General features: G+C 39.8%; 1 protein-coding gene across 1 annotated transcript in view; it reads right to left on the reverse strand.

The window, feature by feature from the left end:
- The window catches only part of pde4d (phosphodiesterase 4D, cAMP-specific), a 143,584-nt gene that overhangs the window by 57,052 nt on the left and 63,397 nt on the right, over positions 1-23,135 (reverse strand). The gene's annotated exons all lie outside the window — the stretch shown is intronic.

Below are 23,135 nucleotides of genomic sequence, written 5' to 3' on the forward strand. Positions count from 1 at the left end.
GGGCTCCAGATGGAGTCTGTAATCTCACCTATAGGCCAACCAGAAATCAAAAAAGGTAAATGTCATATTTTATTTTATATCTACTCAATTGTGAGGATAAATCAGAGCAAATCTACGATTCATAATATTCATTGTTATTTAGAGTGCATGTGTGTCTGTCTGTGTCTGTGTAACAGTCTGTGTATGAGGTGACGGTGTGAGCATATCAATTCACACACATGTGTTCAAGTGGTGTTGACAAGAAAGTTACGAGTCGAGGTTGGGGTTAGCACACTAAGGTTGTGTGTGTGTGTGTGTGTGTGTGTGTGTGTGTGTGTGTGTGTGTGTGTGTGTGCGTGCGTGCGTGTGCTTATGCGTATGTGTATGCGTGTGTGTGTTTGTGTGTGTGTGTGTGTATGTGTTTTGCATTACAAGCAATAGCTGTGGCTAAGCTCCAGTTGCCGCGGTCTTAAAAACAGGATCCAGCACTACTTGTTACACACATCCTGCCCAACACACACGTCAGCAGCCTCTCAACTCTTGCCAAAAGTCAAACCACCTCGCCGCCTCTGTAAGCCTGCACCTCCAGCCACAACAGCCACTCATGAACAGGGCGGAGGAGCGCTGAATGTTGAGGAATCTGAAAATGAAGACAGAAATGCAGTTCTAAAATGGGGTGGGGGGGGGGATAATTTGTGTGCGCAGCAGAGGGGCAGGGTTGTCAGTTTAGGCAGCAACAGGGAGCGACATTTCAATTTAAGAGGCTTTAAAAATGTTAAACCAGAAAGCAGCTAGAAATGACTGAAGCACCTGTTATTCATTATATCCAGAATACAGAAACAAATTCACTCTACATCTGTCTTTATTCTTAGAAACGACTCCTCTATTACACAGATGGAAACTGTAGGCAGCACTTGAATAATATACACTGTACGTCTCTGTGTCTCTGTGTGTGTGCAGTATTGCATAATCTCAGTCCCTGCTCTACTAAAAACTGGGGAGCTGTCACGACTCCTCCTGCAGCCTGAAAGAGAGAGAGACCAGAGCAGAGAGGGAAAGAGTATAAAGGCAGAGACAAATAAATAAAGTAAGCTAGAGGAGCAAAGGTAGGATACAGGGTCCAGTGTTGGACGTACTCATGAGGTTTTTCTCATCATTTTCTCTACCATGAGACAATGAAAGGTAAAAGTGCAGCAGCAACCGAACGCGTTAAATTAAGACTGATGGCGATTTAACTAAAGAGCAAAGGCAGCCATGATGCAGGGATATAGAAACCTTGAAACAATGTTATGTGCCTCAAATAAAGCTAACACAATCAAATTACAGCCATAAAGTACTGGCACATTATTAACCCGTCATCATCTCTGACCTCTGCTTCTGAGAAAAACAATGAATTTTCAATCTACAAAATATATCAGATCATATTTGAATCAACAGGCCTTTTTCCATTACATTAGTGGTCTGACATGGCTCGCTGTAACCGGGCACCAGGGGGGGAAAGAGGCCGGATTTCATAGCAGAACATGTACATATCGATTTCACTTGTACTGACATTTAGCAAAGTACTTTTCTTCATTTATCTGCAGCTCCATGTTTAGTTAGCGCAGGCCGAACAACCTCTAAAGTAAATGACAGAGCTGCTCCAACAGCATGGCCTGCCTGCTTGACTGCTTTGGCTTCAGGTGTTTTGCGAAACAAAAACAGACATGATGTAACTCCTCAGGTGATACAACCTGAAATGCAATGTAAGGTAAGCTTTGTAACAACAAAGCTAATACGTTTATCGTCTGTGCTGTGAATATACTCAGTCATCATATCATCTTCAAATACATGTCCTGAGAGATTGAGAGAAAACTGGGCCCTCGTGCACACTTTGTTTTCCTTTGAGGTGGGCCAGCTGTCCATCACTCTGTGTGTCGCTTTGCCGTGAAAATGCTTGGGGCCCGGTCCGCCTCCTTGCCACTCAGATGGTTATGCAGTGGCATTTGAGCAAAGGTTAACTCATTCCTCCTTCGAATCAGATATTTGTAATTAGATTCCCACATCTAATGGGTACATGGCGGCTTCAAGGGCCATTTGCAGAAATGTGAAGAATGTTTAAGTGACCAAAAAATTGCTCACTTGTGGAGTGGAGAGGTTGTTTTTTCTTTCAACTCTTTGATTTTAGAGCAGACCAAAAGATGAAAGAGAGAGACTGTGTACATCTGCTGTGCACTGTAAATTACACATATTACTATTGATATTAGTTTGGAGGATGCACATATGTGGTATTCAGTTTAACATAAGTGAAAATAAACAAAAAAGCAGAAATAATTCTGAAAACAAACAAACTAAACGATCTTGAGTTTAAATGATGACGGAGATGTCATCACAGTAAATATTGTCCTTGAATGTGGTAGATTTATAGGTGGAGTCAGCAATTCTGGAGAAAGCTTCTTGTCAAAATCACTTTTTGTATAAATCAGTGAATATCTCTTCACGATCTGCTACCCATCTGTACTTAGTGTGTGCGCTGAAAAAAACAACAGCGTTACACAGCCTAGGCTCTGTAAACGGGTATGTAAACAATCTGTATGTAAACAAAGGGGGCCCACCGTAGATAACAACATGCCAGTTAACAGAGCGTAGGCTGTGTATCAACCAACACCAGTATTTTCCAGTACCAACACAGTATGTACAGTTAGCAGATCGTGAGGAGATATTAACTGATTTTGAGACACAAAGCCATTTTGACAACAACCATTCACTAGTATCACTGACTCCACCTGTTTATCGTCAAATGTTCGTCAGTACATAAAACACTTTGAGGAGAAGTACAATAAATCTGTAATCGTTTATAAATCTGCTCAATCAGATGGTGGGCCAGGATACATGGTTAAAAGCATCATGAATATGTGGTTAAATATCTACTTTGACGGCTTCAAGAGGTTATTTTCCGAGAGCAGGTGGGAGTGTACTGACATATCAATGGTCCATAACCTGGGGCCACCTCCACTACAACACCATCTGGTGAGGATTGGTCTCACTAACAGTTGGTGCAATCAACTGCGCTCTTCCCTCCGTTACCTTCATTATCCCATTACATTGACAGAGAAAAAAATCACTTTTGCTAGGCTATAGGGGAGAACGGGGTAATCTGAGCCACTTTTTACATTTGCTTCCCTCTAAGCAAGCTAAAACGATTTATCACTCAAATTTACACATTTCCCATTAATTCAGGATGTTTCCTACAAATGGGCATTAGCAGAATTATTTCAAGACAAAGGGCAGTGAAAATATGATTGTTTAAAAAAAAGTTGTCATGTGGCTCACTTTACAGGGAAAGATGAGATGTATTATTTTTCAGGTAAATAACACTATGAAAGTTGGCTCATGGCATAGCGATAGATTTAATTTCACGTGTGCTTTTCCTGTTTAAACAAGTCAAAATGCCAGATTTGGAAAAACAATTAAAAAGCAACATAAGTACCAGGTTTTTCTTCTCTGGTGATCACTCAATAGATATATTTTTTTTTTAATCAAAAAAATTTAAAAAAAATGAGACAGAGCATTAAATCCTCTAATAAATTTAAAGTTGTCTTATTTGTCAGTGGCCAATGACATCCTGAACCCAAAACTATCCTATTAAAGTCACATTGATCTCTTGAGCTGAGACGAAATGTGTGGGCATGCGTGAATCATCAAGAAACTAAAGTGTACATTAACAAAATACAAAATTGTAAAGTTCACCTTAGATTATTTTCAAAGTCAAACATCATTTTATTTGGGAAAATTGCGGTGCCATTGAGGTAACGTGTTGGCATTTCAATTTCATTGCATCTACTAGGCTATTCATTGCTCGGACTCATTGTAATCCATGCCATGTTGTTTTCTACTGGAGAACACCAGTGTAATCACTTTCATGTTGTATCTGTTCTGGTTGTCACCTGTGAGCTGTTTCTCTAATCTAAACTTGTTTAAGTGGCAAGATGCATACTGTTCCCAGATGTGTTGGGAAAAGATGCATGCTTGTCAATAGCATGTAATGCTGTATTTATCGCCATTGCAGCAACCAGTATCTCAAACTATGCAGACCTACAGTTTCTACAGCATCTCCCACTTTTGATCCCCCCCGCCCCCCTACATTTCCGTATCCATCCCACCCTATACTCTCCACACCTCCATTCCCAGCCATGGTGTCAGCTCTGTTGCTCAACCCCTCCAAAAATAGACTTTTCCTGCATTGCACCAACATTGTGTCACTGGTGCAGCCAAGGCGCTCGACTGGCTTTCCCCCCTGCACTTGCTGGCTGGTGTGTGAGCTGTAATCACGCCACTGGATGGACTGAGTGTCTATCTGTGAGTGATTAGTGATTCCTCTGAGGGATGAAATGGACCCAAAGATGACCGGTGATAGGCTAATTACGAGGCTCAGGGGGAAACACATGTCTGTTGTTAGACTGAATGAATGGACTGGATCCTGTCATTGAAATGCTAATCATCACGTCAAGTTTTGTCCAGCTATTTCTCACATGTTTTTAGCATTTTGGTATAGGAAAAATGAAGCTTAGGCTACAGGAAATTCCCATCTTCAACATCTGTTCTGTTTTATTCATCTACCATGGTCACCATGTAAATATATTCCCTTTCCCATAACAATGGGAGCTTTTTCGGAATCGTTTTTTCAACTACTTTCAACTGACAAAAGAAGCATTCAGATATTGATTTTGAGAGACATCTGCCTTAAGCATATATCACATTCTCGAGTGTGAAGCAAAGTGGTGGACGGAGCGACATACACTGCCATCCCGAGCCTTTGTGCTAGCATGGATAAAACAAGAAAGATAAAAAGACAGAAACATTATTCACACATGCTTCTGAGATAAACCTTTGAGATGAAGATACATTCTTCGAATGAACAAGAGCCGTGAATGATATTGGAGATTTGAATGGCTACTTTGAAGGAAATCTGTATGATGGAAATTCATCGCAAGGCTTCTCTTTTCTCTCCTGCTTTTCTCCGACTGCCCTAAATTCCATTAAAGGGCATGAATTATGAAGAAAGGATCAGCATGTAGGAAAGAGCATTGTGGGGAGACTCGTGTGACATTAAACTGTTAAAGTAATTGCAGGTTAGGAGGAGGCTTGCAGGCTTTAAAATTATCTTACTCTGAAAAAGTCTCAGTATGTGACATTCTGTCTGCAAACCATGGAAGAAACCACCGAAACGCCCTCACACAGAACAGCACACGCCCTTCCAAATACTTGCATAACGGGCTCCTTTGGTTCACATGCACAGCCCAGGCAAATGGGCGGTGTGGATATAAAAAGCTGAACAACTAGTAAAAACCTGCAATTAAAAAGATGTCACACTTATTAGGCGTCAACTGCTGGATTATAACGCCCCACATAGCATTAATGGGGAAGAACAGGTGAAATGTTATTCAAAGTGGCAGCAACGTGACCAATGTGGCAACAGATACATGTGCAATAAAACCACTAGGGTGCACTGTCATCAAATTGTAAAGTAAAACACTTTTCTAACTGGAGTTAACAGAGGATAACATTAGCGGAACAAAGGTGCTGCATCCCCATTACCTGAATAACAAACTCCTACAACACAATGTGTTATGAGATATTTTACGTTTTTCCTAAAATATATACCTCCTCCCACATTACAGAAACATGAACATTAGTAGCCCACTTAAATAGATGTGACACTTAAAAGCCAGAAAACAATGCAGTGTAGAGTGCCAGAGTGTTTTAAGAGGCTGCCAAAATGATGAATAATCGTGCCATCGAACTGTGAAAATGACTTCCCTAATCAGAAGTGAGCTTGTGATTGCATAAAGTGGGTGCGGATCTAATATTCAAGTGTCAAATGTTGGAGCTTGGACCGTTACAAATATATTCTCAACCCTGGATAGGCTGACCTTATGTACCAGTGTTATCTTTTATCCTATATATTGAGTGTTTGGAATACATATATATAAATTCCTGCTCAACAATATGATCATTATTCATAAGTCTCAGTTACCTCGAACAAATTGAACAATTGTTTGTTTTTAACTGTATACATAAAAGGGAAACTGTATATCCAGAAATCCACTAATTTAATTGTATTTTTTGGATTAAATATGCAGTCATTTCCTTACGCATAATTTTATTTTTTTCCAAAGTAAATCCAATTCAATTCCAAAAGTAACATCCAAAGTAAATGTGCCTACTCAAGATGGAAATGTTCAAACTAAAACAGGTTGTTGTTATGTTGTCAGTTGAGGGGACAACAAGTCATTTAAAAGAAAGTGAAAATGCTTAACTAATGAAATTGAAGATGCTTAAGATAATGAAAGGTTTTACTTAAGTCCAAGCATGAGACATGGTTAATCAACTGAAGTTTCTGGCCACAAAGCTTAGGGTTCAAATGCTGACTGAAAATATGACAATGTTGAGTTATTCATTGTTCCAGCAACAAAAAAACAAAAAACTTAATTGAAATGCTAATCATCACGTCAGGTTTTGTCCAGCTATTTCTCATATGTTTTTAGCATTTTGGTATCGGAAAAATGAAGCTTAGGCTACAGGAAATTCTCATCTTCAACATATGTTCTGTTTTATTCATCTACCATGGTCACCATGTAAATATATTCCCTTTCCCATAACAATGGGAGCTTTTCCGGGAATAGTTTTTTCAACTACTTTCAACTGACAAAAGAAGCATTCAGATATTGATTTTGAGAGACATCTGCCTTAAAGGTGAAGTAACCGGTTTATTTATATTAATATAAGTGTTAAATCGCTCTTTATTCATACAGTAATCACTTACACGATGTGCGCGTTTCATAAAGCCAATCTCTTAGTCAGCTGCTCTGCATGTAATAAGCATTTAAACTTTATGTAGTATCCCGAAATGTTATCCAATCACAAGAGAGAACGCTACAAACCGACACCCGTCCGCACCCGTCTCACTCATGGTCTCACTGCCGGTGCACGCCAGAGCGACACATGGGTGAATGTTTATGCGCCTACAATGGCGGAGCAGGTAAAAATACTTCCCAATGTCTGATTTGATGGTTTTTATCATGTTTTATCACACTTATGGATCTGAGATGATGCTAGATAACTTGCTGCTCGAAGACCGAAGTGCATTAATGTGGTGACGTAGGGACGAGCGAGGGGACTGCTAACTGCAGTAACTGACAGGAAGTTAGCTAAAAGAACCATTCCGCTTACAGCATCTTCAAGCATGTATCACATTCTCGAGTGTGAAGCAAAGTGGTGGACAGAGCGACATACACTGCCATCCCCTGAGCCTTTTGAGCTAGCATGGATAAAACAAGAAAGATAAAAAGACAAAAACATTATTCACACATGCGTTGCAGCGCTACACTGAAATCTGCGACCAATACGAATATGTGACCATAGAGCATGCATGCGCCAACCGAAAATCAGACTGGTTGTGCGACCAGACCAAATGCAGTAATAAAAACTATATAAAAACGTCTTTCTTTGCACTGATGGTGTCGTTTGCTGTTAAAGGTAATTTATGACTATCAGAGGAAACATGGGGCTGTTTAAAAGATATTTAAATGTTACTCGTAGCTGCTTTAATATGCATTTTTTTTACATGTGTTGACAGTAAGGTACCTCCTTAGATATCATGTTTATAATAGCATTCTGTTTGTTGAATTGATTCCATAAGACAGGCTGAGGAGCAGACAGTCATGGCCTTTCCACCTTTGTCTGCTGGAATGGCTTTCATGACATTTAAAAGTCAAAACTTTCACCCCATTGTATACACACCTCACATTAACCAAATGAAACCTGTCAGCCCACTAGAAACCCCAGCAGGAGGAAGTTAGTTTCAAGTTGGACAGCTGGGATGGACAAATGAAGCAGTACACTTTTTTTTCCTAACTGCAGCACAAGTCCTACTCAGGGAGAAAGGGGTTCTTTAAGGAATTGATCTGATAATTGAGGTCTATTGCATAGGAGGCAAGGAGAGGATTTTATAAATATTTTATTTATTTTATTGTTTTTCTTTATTGCTCAATTGCTTAGACAAATATAACTCTTGTTTTCCATACCAATAAAGGTGCCTTGAATTTAATGGAGAATAGAAAAGGAGAATGGGGGCGACATAATGTGAAGACAGTTCCAGTAAATGTTTTATAAGATGCAGTGTTGTACAAGTGCAGAAGAGCGGGGAGGAGAGATGGAGTTCTAAGATGTGTAAAGCCTCAGTGTGGGGGTTGACGCGAGAAGCAATCAGTGTAAGACTCGTTACATTTTTGTGAAATCTGTGTGAGGCTGGTGCAGATTAAGGTTAGCGGGAAGAACAATAACAACATTCTCTGCAGAACTTAAAGCAAATCATTCTCAACTATAGAGAAATAAGCACAGATAGTTAAGTAAACTGTGTTAATGGTTGCACTCAAACAGAAACAGATGCTAAGAGATAGCTTTCATTAGAGCTGACTTGCCTGTGGGCCTTTCATTTTTGCATATGTACGGCTATGACCGTCTGTGTTTGATGAAGTTGCCAGCTCCAAAGGGCAGATGAGGACAGGAACAAAAAAATACAAATCCAATTTTTTTTTATAACACAAGATCAAAGGAAGACCTTACTGCTCTACTGGAAACTAGAAATCCTCTGGTCGGTTATATGTGTTGCAAAGAGTCTGAGAGATAGGACTTCTGTGGAAAATGTTACAGTGGGGAGGAGCAAGGAGCAAAAATGTCCTCCATTCAACTGGTATGTATTCACTCCTTTTATATACTATCTATGATTCACTCCACCGTAGAGACTGCAAGGAAAATTCCACCCTTGCATATCATATATAAAATGTTTTTGTTTTGTTTTACCGGTAGCAATGGGGTCTTAAAATAGATATTTACTCATTAAATGTTATAGATATGTACTTGAAATCTGGAACCACAGTATACATCTCAAACAGTCAGGCTAGAATGATATTTCCTTGCTAGCTGCAGGTTTGCTGGACATGAGTGACCCTAGAGTGCCTTCTACTGTGAAGGGTGCAAACATGCAGTGTGCTTACTTACTTAGATCAACAAAGTATTATGTTACTGCCAGAATTAAAATTGTCCACAAAGGTTAAGGGTACGCCATGCTGACAAACACCTGCTCCCACTGACAGCTGCTTCTCATGGCATAGTCATCTATTGTCCAGTGGCCCGCTGCAGATATCAGCCTGTCATCCACTGTGTAAAAGACCAATTTAAAATCTGACAGATGCAATTCAACCATTGTTGTATTATAACCTGAATCCAAATGTATTCATAGGGAAGAGTTGGCTTCAAGTAGATGTAGAGCAGATTAGACGTAGTCTAAATTAAGTTATACAATATTGCAAATTCATGCCCTCCCCTGTACCTTCCCTCCAAAATACTGTTTTTCTGCATAGGAAAGGTAATAACTGGAGTGCCTTCTAAGTGACTGGTATGAGGGGAGTAAAGGAAAACCAACTGTTACACCAGCAGGTATGCTGCAGAGAATGAGTGGGCAGGAATGCATGCACGAATACACAGGCGGAGGAAAATACAGTTAGGTCTACACTACAAAGAAGGCACATGAAGAAAGAGGCAAAGAGAGTAAAATAAGAGATAATAATGAAAACGAGGGAACCAACAGAATACTGATTGGACACCTCAACAAACTGGTGTCTGTTGCATTTTGTGGCATACACTTTTAAACCTTTGCCATCAGCACAAAATATCCCTTAAATGCCACCCAAACACAACTCAAAGGCTCCAAAAACTGCTACAATGTGCAAACACACATACACAAAAATTAAAATATAGCAAGGGATGAGGAGAGGAAGAAAGAGAAATAGAGAACGGGGGGGAGTGGGTAACAGTGTGATAACGGCATAGTTACATAATGGTTAGAAGCAGCATGGGAGCTACCAAAGGGGAGCTCCTGGGCTTCTGCAAATCGCAGAATGACGCATTGCCCTCACACCTCTCTCTCTCTCTCTCTCTCTCTCTCTCTCTGCAAATGGCACATATTCTCATTTATTTGCTTAATGCTAGAGAAGCCACACATCTATCATTGTCAAGACAGCAGAAGCAACTTTGCATTCATTAAAAAAACACTCCCTATCTGCAGAAGAGCAGTAATGCAACCAATTTGGGAAAATAGTGGTCACAGGTCTGGTTTTATCCCAGAATCAGAGGAAATTATGAGATTTGTCATGCCTCTGCATGCAGTTTCAGTGAAGCTGATTGATGACATTAAGCAAGTTAAGTTCCTGTGCTGGATGTACTGGATTGTAAACTGCTGCAGTGATGGATAGCTGCTGGTACCAACTTGAACACACTTGTATTTGTTGCACAAATGCTAGGAAAAGTTTGAGAAAAAAATCACCAGAAGAAACATTGATGTTTGTGTCCAACCACTGCTATTGTGAAAATACAATATAGTTGGTTCATCAAGGATGAAAAGCTTTTTGGTGTTTGTTTTCCAGTTGGGCACAATTAAACCATTGCAGAAGATGTCGCAGAAAGATGACAGAATGAATCAATTAACAAGGAAAAACTGTACGATGATAACATATAATATAGTTTAATATGGCATTTATGTTTTGTTTTTGTGCCATTAATGATCATTAATCAGATTTATTCACAAGGTTCACAAATTTTCCAATTCAACCAAACATAAAAATGTTCATGTGATATTTTGAGATTCCTTCCGAATTTCCAGCATTCTCAATCATGTTTGTGAATGTTTGAATTGAAATTGCACGCAAAAAAGGTTGTTAACAAATGCATCTTTTGATGTATTTGTAATGAATTGTATGCAAGGCTCTTCTTTACTACAATGTATGGAGGGCTATTGAATCCAACAGTAACACAAGGCTTCAGAGCCTCAACAGTGTACATACTCTTTTTTTTCTAAATATTTTTTTTGAGCATTTTTATGCTTTATTTGATAGTGCAGAGAGACAGAGGTGAAATGGGGCAGAGAGGGGAGTGACATGCAGAAAACGACCGCGGGCGGGAATCGAACCAGGGTCTGCTGCTGGGCCCAGCCCGGGGGGGACGCCCTACCAACTAAGCTAAGGCCCCCAGCAGTGTACATACTCTTAATACTTTACTCCTGCACAACTGAGCAGCTCCTTCATTTTAAAACAGATATTTGTTCATATATGTTATACTTCAAATGTTTCTTGAAATCTTTGCAATACTGCTTTTTATGCAAAGCACATTTTTTGTATATGAAAACGTATTGAAATAAACCAAGTAGATTCAGTTTCTAATTTTCATCAATAAGAAATTCATCAGAGCATAGATAACGTTGTTTTTATAACTTGTCTAGGTGAAGAGTATCAAAGCGATGCTAATAGCCAAATCCTTCTCAACACCATCCATATCCCCGCCTTAATCTTCATACGTCTCTAAATATAAAACACATCTCTGTAGAAAGCAGCTTTGGTAGCTATTTTTAAATTGTCGCATGACTGCAGGCAGGCAGGCACACGCACACACGCACACACACACACACACACACACACACACACACACGGCTAAACGCACAGTCCAACAACCATGTACTGAGATGTGATTGATTGATTGATGAGCTAAGAGGAAAGCAACCTGCATTCCTCCCATCTGGGAATGCAAGAGTGGGCTGCTGCAGAGCGCTTTTGCTCTAAACACAGAAAATCAATATCCTGCGAGTTAATGAGATGGACCTCCTAACTTCAGCATATCATCAGATCAACAGATTAGCAGCAAAACACAATACCACCATTAGGTGAAAGCAGTGCAGAAGCACACTGCTCATGTCAGTACCATTCCACTGACTGCCTACTGATAAACCGCAGATGATATTTTAATACTACTACTTTTCGGAAAGATAATTCATTTAGCATTGTAATATCATTAATCATTATTTTCATGTCTAATCAATGCTTAAAAATCTGACAACTGTTTAGTTAAGATAGATGGACTTCAACAATGATTACGTTACCTTTGGAGGAATCTCATGTTCAGATAAAATCTCTGCTGTTTTGTAACTTACCTAGAAAGATAAAAGAGAAGGAAGAGGGGGTGGGAGGGAGAGAAAGAGAGAGAGAGACAGAGGTTATCAGGACAATCTATTGACTGCAGATTCAACATGTTATTTTCGGCTTAAACAAGCATAGGGGCACATTTTGTATTACTCATGAACCCCCAGCCCCCCCCTCCCCTCCCCACACACACACCCACCACACACGGAACAATGACAAAGAAGCTGGGAGTATCAATACACTGCATCTGTGAGAAAACGGCTCTCCGTCTCTCTCACTCTCTCGCTACATCCAAACGCAAGCCTATATCGATCCGAGTCCAGCTTCCCATATTCAGCGCCCATCTCATCTTCTCTACACCCGCCTTCACCCTTTGTTATCTAACTGCAGAGTCCATCTACTTGACTATAAATACTGGCAAAATGATAGAACACTTTCACAGATGAGTTCAAAAGAACTGATAATAGGAGGATAATAACAGGAAAGAATATGACAAACATGGACATATACCATCATAGAGGGTTTTATCCTTATGGCACACATCTTATGGTTTAATATAGAGTTTAGAATATAGACTTGGTGTCAAAGACTGTAGCTATGTCCCAATTAAGGGGCCGCAGCCTCCGAAGGCTGCATTTGAAGACCGATTATGTCATAGCGGCGCATCTAGGCTGTCCCATTTAGAAGGTTCCTTCATATGCGGCTGAGAAATGCAGCCTTCGTTTCACGGTTTTGAAGGGTCCAACAGATGTATCCTTCGCGGCCCAACATATCCCAAGATTCATTGCGGTTTTTTCAGAGATGGCATAAAATAAAATAAAAAATAACAAAACAATAGGGCTGGCCCGAATTATTCGAATATCCGAGTATTCGTTTGTTAAATTAGTATTCGGAGCTCAATTCAGTATTCGGGATATTCGTTTTTTTTTTTTTTTTTTTTTCAAAAAACATTTTTTTACATTTTTTTGCAAAGGTAGCTCAAACTGCTGTATATTTTGTCAGCAAACAATATTTGGATACACAAGTTATAAAACAATTGTAAAATACAAATTAGACGTTCATTTAAAATATATTATTATTATGTGATGTTACAAGAGTGAGTCAAACTAAAAGTGGCACCAAGCGCAGGAGGGAGAGAGAGATGGAGGAAGAATAGATTGTGTTCCTAATAACTCTATAGGCTACCACAACATTAGCGCGATTTCGGAAGGAAGTGTAATGCTTATGCTTGGCGTAATGCTAACGTTAGCTTAGCTCAGCTGTTTGTTTACATCAGCCATCATCAACCGTGACTTGCTTGCATCATGGGAATAGGCAGTCAATAATGGATATAATATGGACAAAAAAGACTATCAATATTGGATCTTTGTATGGATTTATAAATCGCCGAAAAGATGCACGTTCCTGGATGAATTGATAAGCTCCTGTATGGGTTACGATGGCGCAGAGGACAGCTGATTTGGAACGAAAAACAGCTGTTGCCTCCACAGGGAAAAAGTAAGGAACTCCAACTTTACTACAGTTCGAAAGTTATTAAAGCATCAACAAACTACGCAGCTTGCTGTCTCGGCCCACACACTCGGTTTCAGTGAGTACATTGGCATTATTAATGTTGGTTTGATGGTGTTTTTTTCTGGAATGAATATCCGAATATTCGCTCGGAAAAACCAACGAATACTCGAAGCCTGAAAAATGGCATTCGGGCCAGCCCTACAAAACAACAACGTGTTGCTCCATCATCTTAACTTTTCTTTTTTTCTTGTCTTTTCTTTTGTTTTTCTTGTCCTTCTTTCTTCTTGTACTTTTTTTTCTTTTCATCTGCCAGGCAACTTATTTTTCTTTTTTCCTCCGTTGACAAGGCTGTCTCCGTTGGCAGCAATCAGGGTTGCTAGGCAGCACAAGAGCGGTGAGTCGTCACGCAAGGTAACGGCTTGTTACGCAAACCAGAAATGCTCGTATATGGAGACCTGCGGAGACCGTCTCATTATAGACCGTGTCGACGGCGCCCTTAGAAGGATGTGGCCCCTTAATTGGGACACAGCTTATATCTTCGGTCCCTGTGACATCACCAAAGCACAACAATTTGCCTCTAATGTCTCATGTCTCCATCCGCCACCTCCCAATCCATCCCCACCACCCACCTGTCTGCCTCTTTTTCCTCACATTCAGACTACATGTCAAGCAGGCACACCAACTAAAGTGAATGGACGGAGTGCGGAGAAAAACTATAATAAATGCTATAATAACAGTTATCTACTTTTATGACCCTTAAAAACATATCATTTTGACTGTTCATATGATTAACAGCCTCAGTGAACTTTTACTTGACTTTCAGGGTAAAACCACATATTAAATGATATTGTTTTGTCATAAAATTGGACTTTATATTTAATCCCGGTCTAGAGAGTGAATTGTCTTGTAAAAATAAATGAATGGTGACAAAAGACTTAAAAAAAAGAAAATCATATATGGAACACTTTCATAACCGTCTGAGCCCATGGACTGTCAGTCATTATTCATGAAAATTGTCTTTGTTGTTGAGGGGAGAAAAGCCTTCTAAATGGAAGAGCTTCTGTAGATGTCATATCATCCATCTGCAAATCTTCAATGTTGACATTTATAGAGAGGTAACAGTGGGTTTTATGAGCAGCAGAGAGACCAGGTTTAAAGGCATTAGGGATGAAGAGGCTCTCAGAACGCTTTCTCAATGTGGCACAACAGACCCGTATATGACTTCAAGTACTAAATCAAAAATAGCACCTTCACAGTTTTATTGCAAACTGAACTCTTCCTGTGAATGCGATATGAAATCATGTGCTTGCTTGACTTCACTGAGACAATAGGAAGATTATTATGTTCTCTTATGTCAGCCATGCTTAAGCCCACATGAGACCAAAAGCTCCATTACTCACCAATTTGGGCATAACTGGGGCCTTTGATTGCACATGTTATGAGCTCACGTTTAACTTCCCCTGCATGCATAGAGTGCCAAAGGCTAAAAAAACAAAAGTGACTAAGGCCCATTCTCCAGGCTCCAGGACTATCAGCACTAGCGCAAGGGTAATAGGACAAGTCACTTTGGTTAGCTGTATGCAATAAGGCCTGTTTCCATGGTGACTAGATCCTCGTCTGGGGATTTATGGCATCACGTAGTCATCAACTCCAGATCGTCTGGTCCTGGAGTAAAGGACGCCAGCTTGTGATCAGGAACAGCTGTGGAAAACAGGTGTGTGCTTCTCATTACAGCCATAGCAAGATAATGATGGCTTTTAATCACTTGTCCTGGATAGGAGAGTGTGCGCGTGAGTATGAGTGTGTAAGATTCTGGGTTGTGTCCAATGTGTGTATTTTGCATGTGCATGGACACGTTCATAGTTGTGTTGCATCTGTAATCATAATGGATTGGTATGCAGGGGCGATGCATCTTTGCATGTTCTTATCACTTCCTCAATTGCAGTGTGGTACTGTCACCAAGGCCTCCAGGATCATTAACTCCCCCTCCCCTCAACATCCAATCCATTTACCTACAACACACTTGAAAATGGTCAGTCAAAATCAGCTCAGACCCCTCCCAACCAGCAAACCACCTCTTCCAGTCCCTCCCATCAGGGCATGTGTGTGTGTGTGTGTGTGTGTGTGTGTGTGTGTGTGTGTGTGTGTGTGTGTGTGTGTGTGTGTGTGTGTGTGTGTGTGTGTGTGTGTGTGTGTGTGTGTGTCTGTCTGGCTGTCTGTCTGTGCTTGTCTGTGAGTGCATGCATGACAGAGACTGAAATCAACAAGGAAATAGGGTGTGTGTACAAGCACCCTCCACCCAGTTAACACACTTGGTTTTATGGTCCATTCCACAATGAATGTACTTAACAAAAACCCAATGACGCAGAGCGGTGACTTCTTGTGCCTCATCCCACTTTGCCACAAACTAAAAAAAAACATCTTCGTTTTCTGGCTTGGATTAAAACCCGCTTACCGTGTCTTTTCACTCTCTATAAAGGAATCGGAAGGAAATAAAGAGAAAATATCATGCAATGGGGAGGATGTCGTAAAGGAAAAAAAGGCAGAGGAAAGAATGCAAGTCTGAGGCCTCACCTCTGAGCATTACTCGCTAAAGAACTTAAGCTCCACAACAAACAAAGATAGCAGACCGGCGCTCCACCTAATCGTAGCAGCTTATTCTCCCTGACTCTGTGCACAATTGGGAACCCAACAATAGCTGCTTTCCCACCATTGGTAGACATTGCTGATGCCTTAGCCCTCTCCCAAATTACTGCAGCCTTTTACACATACGTACATCAAACGCAAACATTCATGTATATGCCCACAGACACTGCAAGATGTGCAGGCCGTATGTGCAAGAACAAATGCAGGTATGTCAGCCACATGTGCACTCATGCACACGTAGAAAAAACATGTATGCAAAATCTCATATACTGGCACACAAGTAAGTCTTCACAATCTACGTCAACAAAAACCTGTCAGCAACTTGTCAGCACACCCAAGCCTGGCATCTTTCCACCCTCTATGACCACATACTGAATGTACAAGTGCTGCATGTGACAAATCGACAAACACACATTTGACTCAACAATCTGGAAAGTGGCTGCTTCGAATAGAATAGGAAGAGCTGCAATACTGATAAGGAAACAACTGAATATCTTGCAAAGGTAAAGGCTTTCAGAAGCAATGATGATATGACTGACTGACCAGTGGAAGTTAAAATGTAAAATGTTTACAGACACACACATTACGGAATGTAATTCCACAACAGGGTTTTTCGGTAGACTAAACAAATCTTCAACGTCAAGTGATATGCTGTATTTCTGTAGAGAGACTTTTAAAGAGTTTTCTTTTTGTTTGTATCATTCTAATTTCAGAAAATGCAGTATCCTTGTTCACTCTCACACAGCTCCATAATAATAATGATGATGTTTTGAAGCAGTGTTGAAGTCTTATGTTTCAATGAGTCCTATCACGTCATAGCTTGAGCTACAACTAACATCTATTTGCATTATTAATGATATGTCACCCTGTATGTATCGGTTTGTGAGTGAACTGTCAGAAATAAGCAGCTGGAGACCTGAAACCAGGAGCTTTAGAAATGACTGGAACAAAGATTCATTCATCAACATTGCTAGTAATTAATTTTCTGTCTATGAAATAATTGAATAATGCACAATTGTTTCAGCTCTCTAATCTGAGTTTTCTGAATGACATGTGATGAATTGACTAAGCCCTTTGTTTAAAGGCGTGGCGAATGAAATCTTAAATGGTATTATATGAATGAATACTAAACATCATGGTTTCTGGCTGGGAAGGTGTACTAAAGACACCTTAATGCATAGGATACTGTTTGTTGAACAATATGTATCACGCTGATCCCCCAAAACATATATTTGGGCACTGTTTTTCTCCTTAATTGAAGGAAGGGCAAAATATGCTTGAATGATTGCAACAATATCCATCTATTTCCCCTGACATTTCCAAATGTATTCACTCCTTAGAAAGAGTGAGGGAGAAAGTCTGTAGGGGTAAGCTAACACTGAGGGAGCACATCCTTGAAACAAGCGTCAGGAATCCTGTTGGGGATATTGTGTCTACAGTGTACATTTAAAAATGTACTGTGTGTGTGTGTGTGTGTGTGTGTGTGTGTGTGTGTGTGTGTGTGTGTGTGTGGTCAACTGACAACCTGTCACAGGCAATACATTTTCCCAGGGGACAATAAAGGTATCATCAGCATCATCATCATCATCATCATGAATTTACTCTCACAGCTTGTTATAGCACTTTCCATCCCGTATGAATAATTTAAGGCCAGTTCTCCTCATGCAGCATCAGTAATCCCAACATTATAAATCGAGTCCCTAGAACATGCATTTGAGCCATCTGTAACGATTAGGAAATAGATTTTTAACAAGCTCTGAATCACTCTCAGATTTCATGGATTACATTTCATGGTTTGAAGAAAGTTATTTGGACTGAGATATATATATATATATATATATATATATATATATATATATATATATATATATATATATATAGGGGAGAACGGGGTAATCTGAGCCACTTTTTACATTTGCTCCCCTCTAAGCGAGCTAAAATGATTTATCACTCAAATTTACACATTTCCCATTAATTCAGGATGTTTCCTAGAAATGGGCATTAGCAGAATTTTTTCAAGACAAAGGGCAGTGAAAATATGATTGTTTTAAAAAAAGTTGTGGCTCACTTTACCCCAGCTGTGGGGTAAACTGATCCACTTATTTTTACACTCTGAAACTACCATAACAACACATATTGTAACAGTAAGAATCCTGAAAGCTAGCCACACATTCCAGAACTAATGTCGGACTAGTAAAAGAATGATGGGGTTCGGTCAATTAAGCAAAGCAAATTTTCTAAACACTTGAAAGTAACTCTGAACAAAATACAAAATCAAATACAACATATTATAATTCAAAAGGTTTTAATACGATTCAAATGAAAGATAGAACCAGTTAGATTAGAATACAGTCTGGGGGTCAGAACACAGGACCCTTAGAGCCAGCTAGTGTCTGGGGGTCAAAGCATAGGAAAATCAGAACCATCGAGAACAGCCTGGGACTCAGAACACAGGAGAAGACCCAACTGGATTATAAGATCAGCCTGTCATACTCTACAACTAGGCCTACTCTACATTCCAGCCCTGAAGGTTACAGGGAAAGATGAGAAGGTGCTCTTTCTGTGTGGTTGCCCCAAGTCGTCTTCCTGGTGTATTTCCTTGGCATGATGGCTTTTCTACAATGTGTATGACATTAAAATAAAACATATGTCATGTAATATTACATTAAAATATGTTTAAGACTAAACTTAACTTGTGCCTTATGGTGGGGGAAAGTGAGACAGTGGCTCACTTTCCCCCACAGCATTTGGCTCACTTTCCCCCACCACCACAATTTGAGAAAAAAACTACCTCTCTTAGCATTTCAGGCTAATCTTCAGTTATCAGCATCACATGGTTTCATATGTTGGTAGTTCATCAACACGTATGATAGAAGTTTTTCTACGTGAATACATTTGCTTTGGCACAACGGTTGATTAACTTGACAGCAAGAAAATTTACTTTTACATGTAAAATACCTATTTTGGTGAAAGAAACATGCTTACCACAGCACCATGAGGTCCTCTTTTGCAGGGCCAAGGGGAAATGAGAGGGGCTTGAAAACATATATCTCACATGACCACAAATGTTTTCCGTTGCCTAGATACAGGGGGTGGCTCACATTACCCGATGCCTCAGATTCCCCCGTTCTCCCCTATATATATATATATATATATATATATATATACATATATATATATATATAGTTTACAGTCTAGAACTACATTTCTAAACAAGGACTTTTTTTTAAATCACCATGGAATTAAACAATTCAGAAATGTTGCACCTGTTACACCGTTTAACTCGGAGGGAAAAAAAGGTAACATTTGGTGCCGCGTCATAACTATGCACTGGTCAGCAACATAAAATGGTCTATCCCAATCAACTTGCATTTGCATGCTAAAATAGATATTCTGATTTATGGCAAATCCTCCCTATCTTGTTTCAATTCTATAGGCTCCATATATATATATATATATGGCACTTTGGATAATATCAGTATTTCTTTGAGACTCGGGAAAAGGCCACATCGTTACTCCAGTGGGCTCTAACAGCGTTTTTTAATAAACCTGAAATCCCTAGTTGCATCATACAGCAGCAGATGAAAACAGACCCTCAAAGAAAGATAGGACACACTGCATATAACCGTCTGGTCCACAAAGCAACCTGGGAAATAGAGACACAGCCATTTCCATTTCAGTTTAGAAATATATCTCAGCAATTCTATAAATGACAATGGTCCAGAGAAGGGTTCTTCTTGAGAAGAAACATATGCCACACAAGTAGATCCTTTTATTTTATTAGTTTATCTGGGTTCAGATGGATGAGCACGCCACCATCCTAACCACCGAATATGTATTAATAGAGTTGAAGATACTGATAATAGGAATTAACAGAATGGCGTACACTATTTTATTTAATTTTTTAAAGGATACGGCTCTCCCTTTTATTGTTATCCATAAAATATAAAATGAATCTTTCTCTTTCATGCCAAGAGATGGCCCTGTAGCTGTGTAGTTTGGTTTTGCCAAACGTCTGTCAAATGATCTTTGTTTCATGTCATGAAGGTCAGTCTGCACATATTAGTTTTAAGATCAACAGCAAGAATATACCTATGATAACTATTGCTATTTCTCCTCCAGCACAGTTTTATTCAAGACACTTTGTTTCAACATATACAATAGATCCGTCAGTAAGAGTGGAAGAAAAATAATCTCAGCCCTCTTACTGTAAGTACAGTGTTGTGAAAAATGGCTACTCTGTTGGCTTTTCTCCAAAAACGCAGCTTACCATTCCCGGGATTCAGGTCCAATGCTTCATGCAGCGAAAAAAAACAGTCAAGCCCAAACAAAGAAGTCAATGTAGAGTCAAGGCTCTGACGCAAAAGACACTGATCCCACTTTCATTTCTTTCCTCCTCCATCTCCTCCTCTCTGGCTTTTGAGATAAGCTTTCAGGCGAATAGCAATTTTAGAAGAAGATTAAGCAGTTCTGGCTCTCAAATCAATTTTACCCCCCACTGCTACATGAACATGTGTGCATACGCATATACACACATCAATGCGCAAGTGGCACACATCCCATACCACAAGGAAGACGTGGCATTGCGGTGCCTTAATCAAACACACCAGAAGTAATTAAGAGAAGCTGCGGCATGATAGCCATTATTTCCTTAGACAAATATCAAGGTAGATTAGAGTCTGAAATGAGCTCTTCATTTCCAGCTCTTTATCAATATACCAATATGGAGAGGTTGGAGCCTAGCACAGTGTCTTGCTGAGCTGAGCTACATTGGAAATTATCCAAATCAAATTATAATATTATTATTAGACCCAATTATCAGGGAAACCTACCAACCGCTCAGAAAACAAACTAATCCTTTCCGTAAAATAACTAAAACTAATCTAGGATGCACCGAGGGTCCACAAAGAGTCCGGTCGAGCACAGACATTGAGGTGCAAGCACCCTGGATTAGCTGTGGTTGAAAAGACACCCAATCAAACCACATGCCCAAGAAGAGTGAAGGCACACTGTGATCCAGAAAGGTCATCTCTGCACAAGTAGTGATTAAAAAAAAAAAAGCCTTCCAACATGCTTGGACACACAGCATGCCTCTAATGCTGCGTGCCTGAAGAGTTCATATCCAGGTGGGCTACATGTTGTCAAGGAAACTAAGAATACACTTTTTAAGAGGCCAGAGGAAGGGAGCACAGTTTCTTTGAAATCAATGAGCCATTCAGATGTTCAATGTCCTCCGAAAGCTTCTTGAAAAGTACATCTTTGCTCATTTTGCTGCATCTCAATGTACTTGTACATCATGAACCCTGAATGACACAATTGATGTTGTGAAAGTGGATGTTAAATGTATGCAATGTAAGCCTTTGAATGCAGGCTGCTGGAAGTGCAGGTCTTTCAGAGGTCATGGTAGCTATGTGAATGAATCTTTCTCACCTCTGTCTAAAACCTGTTGCAATGTTATCATGCTGTATAGTCTGTTCAGGATGGAAAGGCGCTGCATTAATTGCTTTGCGAAATAAGTATCCATGGTATTTGTTAGGAGGATTGACACAATATTGTTTGTTTAGGATATGAGGGCTATTTTACAGCATTCTAAAGGACTTTCATTTCATAATTCAATGCCACTTAGGGCTGATTTGACAATTTTCACCGTAATCTATCATTCCTCACTGTAAACTGGAGATAGCTCTGGAGACGACAGTGAGATCAGTCCTTGTGAACAAAGTGGATTATTTATAGACTACACATTTTAACAGTTACACTTGAAAAACTGAAACAAGTTTGAACTATTTATTTGGTGGCCCAGCAACTGCATTATATTGTTAAAAATACAGTACTATTGATTTCTTGGACCATGCATACAATGCTGCCTAAAGTGAAAGTGTATTCAAACAAGGAGCAAAAACAGCAAAAAAAAAACAGGCTCAGTCTGGTTATCACGTCTTGACCTTTTGAGTGTAACAGTTTGATGAAGGAGACAAAACCCAAATGCCAATCACTTACAGCATTAAAGCTCTGCCAATGAGAGAATCTGGAGGGCGTTTTATTCCGGCCTAACAGCCTTCTCCAACTCCCTCTTGGGTGTCTGCACAGAGGCAACACAGAGGTGATGGACGTTCAGAAACTAAACACTTACTGCAGCCTGGGAGAAACCTTCATTTCATGCATGCAGCAAAGAAGGGATGACAATACCTCCGAAGCTTTTCAAAAAGGACCACACCATTCTCTGCTCATGCCGGAGGCGGATGTTTTGAACAGTTTCCTGTTCCCAAGACGCAGCTGCTGCTTGTATTAATGAACAATATGAATCTATAGCACAGCACAGATAAAGCCAAGGGCACTTTTTGTCTAGAATTTGTTTCTCAGACATGATGATTTAATCTGTGTTGATCACATTATGCAAATAGTCAAAGCATCCGAGTCAGGGAAAAACAAATGGTGTACACATTATGGGACAGCAAAAAAAACATTTTAACAACTTTAATCTGTAATTCATCTAACAAAATGGCTGCAACCCCACCATTGTCCACCTGCATACACACCTGCATTAATGAAATCCTACAGGGCAAGCTGCCATCAAGCTAAAAGCTAGACAATATTTATTAGTTTCAGACAGTGTATATACAAACATAAACATGCATATTTTAATAGTGGACATTTTGCATATATTTTCTTAAACTAGTTTTTACACTTATTTAATTTAAAGGGAAGACAACGCTTGTGTCGAACTAGTAGTGGTAAAAAGTGTACTTGACTATATATATGCATATGTTTGGAGTTTGTGTGTGTGTGTACGTGTTGTGGGGGAGTGAGTGCGATGTTACTGTTTTCCTGTGTTTCCTGATTCCTTGTTTACTCTATGCGCGGTCATTACTGCACCACGTTGCCAAGCTACTGAGCCTTTGGGTTTGAAGAGCATACGTTGTTGAGTTTGCTGCAAAAAGAATTAATCGAGTAAAGCAACATGGCAAAAAAAATGGACGGCAGCAT

The sequence above is a fragment of the Ammodytes marinus genome (genome assembly GCF_949987685.1).
Source record: "Ammodytes marinus genome assembly, chromosome: 2".
NCBI lineage: Eukaryota > Metazoa > Chordata > Actinopteri > Uranoscopiformes > Ammodytidae > Ammodytes > Ammodytes marinus.